The sequence below is a fragment of the Manacus vitellinus genome, unplaced genomic scaffold, assembly GCF_001715985.3.
Source record: "Manacus vitellinus isolate BGI_N305 unplaced genomic scaffold, ASM171598v3 scaffold_99_pilon, whole genome shotgun sequence".
NCBI classification, from domain to species: domain Eukaryota; kingdom Metazoa; phylum Chordata; class Aves; order Passeriformes; family Pipridae; genus Manacus; species Manacus vitellinus.
In genome coordinates, this window is record NW_021940916.1 from 859,836 (window position 1) to 867,961 (window position 8,126).

Sequence of the window (8,126 nt, forward strand, 5' to 3'; positions counted from 1 at the left end):
CTGGGGCCGGCTCGGTGGCCCGCCCCCCGCCCCGAGTCCGCCCCGCTCCGCGCGACCGGGGGCTGAGCCCCGGCGCGGCCAGCGCTCGGGGCCGTGGACGCGCCCCAAAGGTCACCCGCTGGGCCCGTTCTCCGGGCGCTCCTCCCGGCTCCGCCGCCTCCTCGGAACGGCCCCGGCTGCCCGGCGCGGGAGGCGCTTCGATCACCTCGACTCCGCCCGGGCCGCCAAGAGAGGCCGGGCGGCCCCGCGCCCGACCGGTCCCGCGCCCCGCCGTGCCCGGCCTCCGCCCGCGGCCGCTCGCCCCGGCCGTGCTCGTACGAGTGCGGCTTTGTGGAACATCATGTCAGGCTGCCGGCTCGGCCCCGCACGGACGCGGCCCGTGATGGTGCCGCCGCCGCTTCTGCTCCCGCCCCGGCTTCCCCGCCTGCCGCCTTGTCCGCCGCCGGCGTCGCCCACCCGGCCCCTGCGGCCGCCCGCCCCGGCCGCGCCGCTCGCCCCGCGCGCTCCCGCCGCCGGCGGCCTACTGTTGCTAATGGCGGCTGCGGCTCCGGCTCCGTCCTGCGGCTGCTCGGCACCACCTGCCACCGCCGCCACCGCCTCCCGGGCCGGGGCGGCCCCGCCGCCTACCGGCCCCCGCCGGTCCCCGCCCCGCCGCGCGGCGTCGGCGCCGCGGACACCGGCCTGGGGCCGGTCCGTGCCCTGCCCGCTGCTGTCGGGACGCCTCTCCCTTGCCGACGTCTCCTCCCCGCCGCCCCGGTCGGGACTGCCCACCCCACCCACCCTCTGGATGCCTCGGCCCGTTCCCCGGGCCCTCCTCGCCGCTCGCGGCAGGCACGCCGAGCCCGAGCCAGCCCGGCGGAGCCGCGGCGTTGCCCGGCCAGGTCGCGGAGCTCGCGGGCAGGCCCCGCGCGCCCGGCTGGCCAGGCACAGTCGAGGACTCTAGACGGGCCCTTGCCGGGCAATGAAGCTCCTCGCCCTTCGCAGCTCATTTTACGTCCTTCCCCGAGCAGAACAGGCAGGGTATTTTTTACTCAGGGGTTCTTTTTGCTTTATTTCAGTGCAAAATGCTTTTGCTGAGCATGAAGGAAGGCAAAGGAAAGGTAATTCACCTGCAACGGAGTATTCTGCTCTGGATGCAAAGTTTGGTCCTAAATCTGCTGCCTGAGGAGTGGACCCTGCAATTTGTGTCCTGAGGGATCAACTGTCTCCCCACAGAGAGCAGTGAGATGGGGAATTCAGCCACAACCTTTATTTCTGGAAGGACTTGGTTGCCATGGGGCCACTTGAAAAGCCACACACACAAATGTGCCTGTGCTGAGGCGGGATCAGGTCCTTGGAAACCATCCGGAGAATAACAGGCAGGAACATAGCTGGTGTGTGAGAGTGCACAGGGAACTTTCATCACATTCAGATGCTGCTCTGTGTCTATCTTTAAAAATCAGTAAATTTTCTGATTAAAAATAAAACCCCACACGTCATGACTCCAGCAATGTGGGCTGGCCTGTTGTGGTATTTATTTTTAAAGAGAACAATATAGCAGCTGAGTTATTGTGACACCTCCTGCATGTTGTGCAGTAGCTTTTTCACTTCAGCATCTCCATATTAGTGGAAACTGTGACAGCTTCATGCCAAGGATTATTAATAGTGCAGGCAGGCTTTGTGTCCCGACAGAATAAAGGTTGGAAAACAGGGCAGACAGTCTTCCCCCAGCGGGCTGGCCTCCTGGTCCCCCATTTTACATGTAGAAAAACTGAGCCACCCCAGCTCAGGCTCTGTTCAATGGCAGAGAGATGCAGTTTGTAGTCAGTGTGTGCAGGAGACCAGACCAGGTCATTGTTGTCCTCTTCCCCCATCCTGGAGCAGGCACGGGTGCCCTGCTCACACTGCCCTGCACTGCCATCCCTCCCCTTGCAGCAGCTTGCAGTTGCTCCATTCCAAGTGGGAAATGAAATGTTCCTTTATTGGCTTTTCTGTTGGCTACAAAATGTTCCATTTTATCTTTTTTTTTTTTCCCTCCTTACATTCTTCCAGGAAACACACTGATTTATGGTATAATCTTGGCAAATCCCAATCCAGGGGAACACAAACTCACTTGTGCCTGGTAAATGACTTTTTAATGGGCCTATTTCCAGCCAGGAATGCATCTGCATCTGAAGAAGGGGGAATTCTAACCTTGCCCAGGCAGTAGCCTATGTGTGTCAGTGGGGGTCAATACAGTCTGGCTGGAAAGCAGGAGCAACTTCCTGCTTGGAGCTGGTGCAGGACCAGACCTCTCCTGTGCCTCCATACTGGTCTCCTGTCCACAGAGGGAAGATCTTGCCATTGCTCCCACTTCCTGTGAGATGGCAGGTTTAGGGACATCCTTACTCATCTGGCCACTGGACTGGAGCCTGGTTACCCAAGGACCAGGAGTTTATATTTTGCATTGCTAATGGAGCAATAAGCTGTCCCAGTCCCTGGTCCCAGACGGAAGGATTTGTACAGGGATGTCCTAATGGAACCAGAGAAACTTCCTATTAGTTCCTAAAAGGAGCAGTCTAACAAAGCTGCCAAAAATAAATCTGTATAATGAAGAGCCTTTGTAAATTATTCAGATATTATATTCCACTCCAGAACTGATTCAAGGAGAGAAGTTGTACAGACATTTTCTTCTCTGAAGCTCTGGACACAAGGTGAAATCCATGCTGTCATTACAATGAAAATGTAGGCTCTGAGATCCTGCTTTTTGCCTGAGAATACTGTCTCTTTTACCTGGAATTAAACAGGAAGAAATAAAAAAGTCATAGCAGCAATTCAGGCCCTGAGACAAGGAAGGTTTTTTCCTTTCTCCACAGCCTCAGGACCTCGCTTGAGTCCCATCACCTAAAGCTGACCACATACACAGGTGCTTTGCATGATCAAGTCTGAGGAGCTTAGGCTATCTGAGGCACTGCACACCTCAGGGTGGCACAGACAAGGACCCCACTGGAGGTGGGGTGGTTCAGCCAGCAATTCCTCCTTTGCTTCTCAGTTGTGGTTTGAATGCTGTGGACTCTTTCCAGTAGAAACAGGGCTGAGACTCACCAAACTCATTAAACTTCAGCTGCCATCAATACCACATTTGTTAGCCACCTGCTTACAAATCCCAGTCCCTCTCCAGGATGCAAAGCCTGGGTTTGCAGCTTGTCATCTCCCACTGCCACCCCATATTCAGACATCTGAGGTATTTTATAAGGCACAGTGGTTGGCAGCTTGTGGGCTATTAGCCACAGCTGGCCCCATGCCACGCTACTGGGGCTCACAGACTTCTTCCTTCCTCCCTCCCTGCTTCCCCAGCCCCTCTTTGCCAGCAGTGGGGCTGGCTTCTGCTTTGCCCAGCCCTGCAGTTTGGCTCTGGCCTGCAGTTCCTGCCCACCGGCAACCCTGCCAGGTCCATGCTGCCTGGCTGGGCTGGGGAGGCCAGGGCTGGTGGGGGTGAGGAGGAAGGCCCCCTGCCACATCCAGGTCAGCGCTAGTGGGATCTGAGGCCACACTGTCCCTTATCACCCCTCTTATCATGGGGATTATTGGCTTTTTATATTAAACTTTCTCCAGAGAGCATAATACAATCAGTCAGACATGAGGCAAGGGCTGGGCAGGTCTGAGGGTGATTTACAAGCGATCTGCCTCTGCAGTATTTTTCACATAAGGGGCTGTTTCCTCCTCTCCCTCACCACCTCCCAACTCTCCTGCTGCCATTATGAGCCACACAGGTCTCCCCGCAGCAGCAAAGAGCTGTGATGAGCACTGGGGCTGCACGGGCAGCACAGGCTCGCAGGGAGGTGAGGAGGACCTATGGCAGCCAGCACTGCCCGCCCCATGAACGTGGCACGGCAGTGCACAGATGCCATTCAACAGAGCTGCCCCTCGCCCCCCCGTCACTGCCCAGCACTGGCCCAAATTCCCCACCCGCACCAAGAAGAAAAATGGGAAACGGCCCCTGGATGTGCACAGCCAGGAATCACTCGTAGGCAGAAAGGGCCTTTCTCCAAGAAAAGCCTTGGTCTGGGCAGGCTTTTTACAGCTGGTAAAACGTTTCTACCTTTTGTGATCCCACTTTATCAGTGACTTGAAATAATTGGGTTCCATTTCTCATGGTGGCTGACCCCCACCCCTCCCTTCTGCTGTGGCCTATGTTTTTGCTGCAGACTGATTAGGGGTAATTATCCTTTTTACCAGCCAAAGTGCAAGGAACAGTTCACACTCCTTGCAGGAAGTAGAAAAGGGATTTTGCAGCTGAGCTGTGATTAGGAAGCACATAGCAAGGATGCCTGAATCTGCATGTTCCCTGGACAGGGCTGGGTCAGTATCAAGCTTCAGAGAAGGACTTAGCTCTGGGTGGTGTCCCTGAGGCATTTGGTGGGAGATAAGCAGGAAATTTGGAGCTATAACATGGTCGGGAGGTCCAGGGGAATCCACTGGCCCTTTGGCCATGAGGAGGTTCCTTGGACAAGTATTTTCCGGAAGCAGCATGTGAATCCCTCTGCATATGAGGTCCAGACTGAGTCTGATGGTGGGAGTGATCCACAGGGGCTGGAATGGGCAAAGGAGTGGCTTCTTGACCAGGCCCACTTGTGCTGTGGGCATGGCAAGGATTCTCACCTCTCTCATCTCCTTCCCTTGGTGGACAAAGGGAGGAGTGAGATAGCAATTTTAAGGTGAAAGGGATCATCCAGGCTTTCCTCCTGCCTCGTGTGAGGCAGGTAATCTCTCCTGGCCACCCTGCACCACATTCCTCCTGCTCCTGTACAGGATCAGTGTCCATCTACTGCATGGGAGCTTCATCAAATGAATATTTGCAACAATTTCTGAGATTTGCACAGGGAAGACAGATTACTACACCCTTGAGAGTCTTTCTGTACTTGGCTAGTTCAGCAGCGCTCCTCCAGGTAGGGAGAACATTTCTTCCTGACCTCAATTTATGACAAACACTGAAGCATGAGGCTGGATTGATTGCAGAAGGTGATTGTGTCTTAGTAACTCATGTGAATGCTGCAGCAGCTATGCTAATTCATCATTTCTTTATTTATGAAATCTGTGTGCAGGTTGAGTGCAATTAAATGATGTGCTTTGGGATCCTAGGGGATGAAAGGATCATGGAAAATGTAGGTTTGTTATCCTAGTTTACTGCGCACTGAGCCCACCTACAACAGCATGACAAACCAGATGTGAAACACAAGGTTTAAAAAAACTAATCCAGCAATTGCTGTCACAGGCTGTATTTGTCAGCATGTTTGATCTCAGTGCCTTTCCCCTACTTTTCAGAGAACTCAGATCTCTTTGTGGCATCTTCCTGTGACAGACAATCGAAGAGCTTGTAAAACTAATTTTGGGGCAGGCTGAAACATTTGACACCTGCTCTGCAGCTCAGTCCCCGGTCCCCATCAGCAACCAGAGAGCAGTGGGTGATGCCTGACCCCGCGTGCAGGGGATCCAGTGCTGCCGAGCGCAGCCCTGGGCCGGCCGCGCCTCCGCCCCGCACCTCGGCTGGGAGCAGGAACGGCCTCCACGGGGCCCCAAGGGCTGTTCGGGGGGCCCGGGTTCGCCGCGAGTCTGACTCCACACGGTTCAGCCGGGAGGCTAGAATGTCCGCTGGGTAAAGGCTTGGTGGCAGCAGCACCCGCGCTGCCTGTGCTCTCTCGTTCTCATCGCTGGCAGAGCACTCCTCTGCTTCCTCCTCCTCCCCTCCGCTCCCTGGTGATGCTCCCCGCTTTGTTTTGACGTTGCTGTGTGATCTGAGCCTTGGTCTTTCCTCCAGACTCCTGAGGGTAAGCTACCAGGGCCTGTGTGTGATCCTCCAACTCCCATCCCGCTCCTTGGGATGGGGCAGCTGCCACACCCTGCACACAGAATCACAGAACAGACCAGGTTGGAAGGGACCCGTGGAGCTCATCTGGTTCAACCTCCCTGCTCAGGCTGGGTGCCCTGAGCATGTTACTCAGGATTGTGTCCAGACACATTCCTCCTTTGAATATCTCCAGAGAAGGAGACTCTGTAACCCATTCCAGTGCTTGGTCACCCACACAGTAAAAAAGTTCTTCCTCGTGTTCTGGTGGAACTTCCTGTGCATCAGTTTCTGCCCACTGTCCTATTGCTCAGTACCACTGAGCAGAGCCTGGTCCACCCTCTTGACACTCTCCCTTCAGATACTTATGGACTTTGATATGATCCCCTCTTGGTGTTCTCCAGGCTGAACAGGCCCAGCTCCCTCAGCCTGTCCTTATAACAGAGATGCTCCACTCCCCTCACTATCTTTGTAGCCTCTGCTGGACCCACTCCAGGAGCTCTGTATCTGTTTTGTCCTGAGGAGCCCAAAACTGGACCCAGTGCTGCAGGTGATGCCTCACCAAGGCTGAGGAGTGGAGCAGAATCACATCCCTGACCTGCTGGCAATGCCTGCTCCCTTCTACAACCAAAACAATAGCTTCTAGCATATAGCACCTCGTGGTTCAAAGCAGCCCAGCAATCCCAACTAGATAACTCTTCAGCACACCCCAGACACACTATGTTGTACTCACAGCCTGAGAACATTCAAAGAGGTCAAAGTGACTTGCCTGTCAGAGCAGTGTTGCAGGGGTTATAGAGATCAGTGATGAGAGAGTAACAGTCCTCTCGGCTGTGGGGCACCTGGAAGAGAAAGTAAGAGAACGTAAGAATAGGAGGTATTGATGCTGTGAAAAGCCAAACTATGGACAAACCACTTATAAAAAAAAGGTTAGAATCTCCTTTTAATTGAGGCAAACAGCTCATGAGAATAATACAGACATAAGAGGAGCAGGTGGAATTTAAGTGGAAAACAGAACCTGTTGTTTGTGCGTATCTTGTGTTTCTGTCTCACAAGGTAGGGACTGGCAAACCACAGAATAAGCCAGGCAGGTAACAATGAAGACAGGTACATAACAGCTCTATCATGCTTTTTTGGACCTTCAAAAAGACTGGTTAGATACAGACCAATAGGGAGAGTAGATGTGGGAAGGTGAGTGAGCCCAGCCCAGGAGGTGTGGGAACATGAATACAGACAGAATGGGTGGTGTTGGGTGTCTGTAAGAACTCCAAAATACCAGCAGAAGCACCTGCAAAGAGAAGACAAAGAGACTTGGAAAACTGAGTGGTTCAGTTAGTTTAAAGTCAGACAAAGAAACAACACCAGATGGAGTAAGGAAAGCATGACAAGCAGGGGGAGAGAAAGGTGGGAAGAGACTTCTCCTTTGGAAAGTTAAGGGTATATCTGTTTATCTTGCTGCATGGAATATGCAGAGGTCTTGCTTTGCCTACTCCCCTCCTTGTGGGAGGAAAGATGTGAAACAAAAGGCATGTACTACAGCACTTACAGATCCATTGGACTGGGATGGAGGAGACCCTGCTGCATCAGGGTACCCAGCCATCCCAGTACAGTTTGCAACAGCTGGAGCCCTGGCATCTGTCTGAAAGGAAGATGGGAGCTGCAGCATGTAGATTTTGGCAGCATCTGCTGCTGCATGATTTGGCCATGGTAAAAAGAATCTTCTGATTTTCAAGTGTTCTTTCTTTCTGTATGGAGGGTTATGTGGAGAGCACATGGCTGACTGGGGCACACTGGCACCAGGTTTAAATGGAGCCAGGGGGACCTGGGCAGCCATGCAAGGAGGGCAATGGGTGTGCAGCCACAGGTGCTTGCAAGAGGGGTGTGTGTATGGGGAATCCAGATGGCAGGTATTCTGCTGGAGGCAGGTTCCCAGAGAGCTGCTCTGACAGATAAAGCTGCACTGGCAGCAGAAGGATGAACGTAAGGATGTGGCATGGAGGGGATGCATCAGGCTGCCAGCTGGAGCACCTGGTATACAGGTCAACAGGGACCTATTGGGAAGTAATGAGGAAACCTGGGTTAAAGCCAGCGCTGAGACCCCCTGTGTGGAGAGACGCAGAGTGAGGAAGGCCTCTGAGGTGGCACCCACAGAGCTCACCCTGACAGGCTCTGTCCTCGTCAGGCTCTAGTGGTTCGTGGTCAGGGGACAGCAGCAGCCACAGCTTGGGAGCGCTGGGCTGGCACTGCAGGGCCTCGGCGTTCTCCTCCTTTGCACCGAGGGCTGCCGCAGCTGTAGGCGCCCAGGCTGGCCAGATCCGCGGGC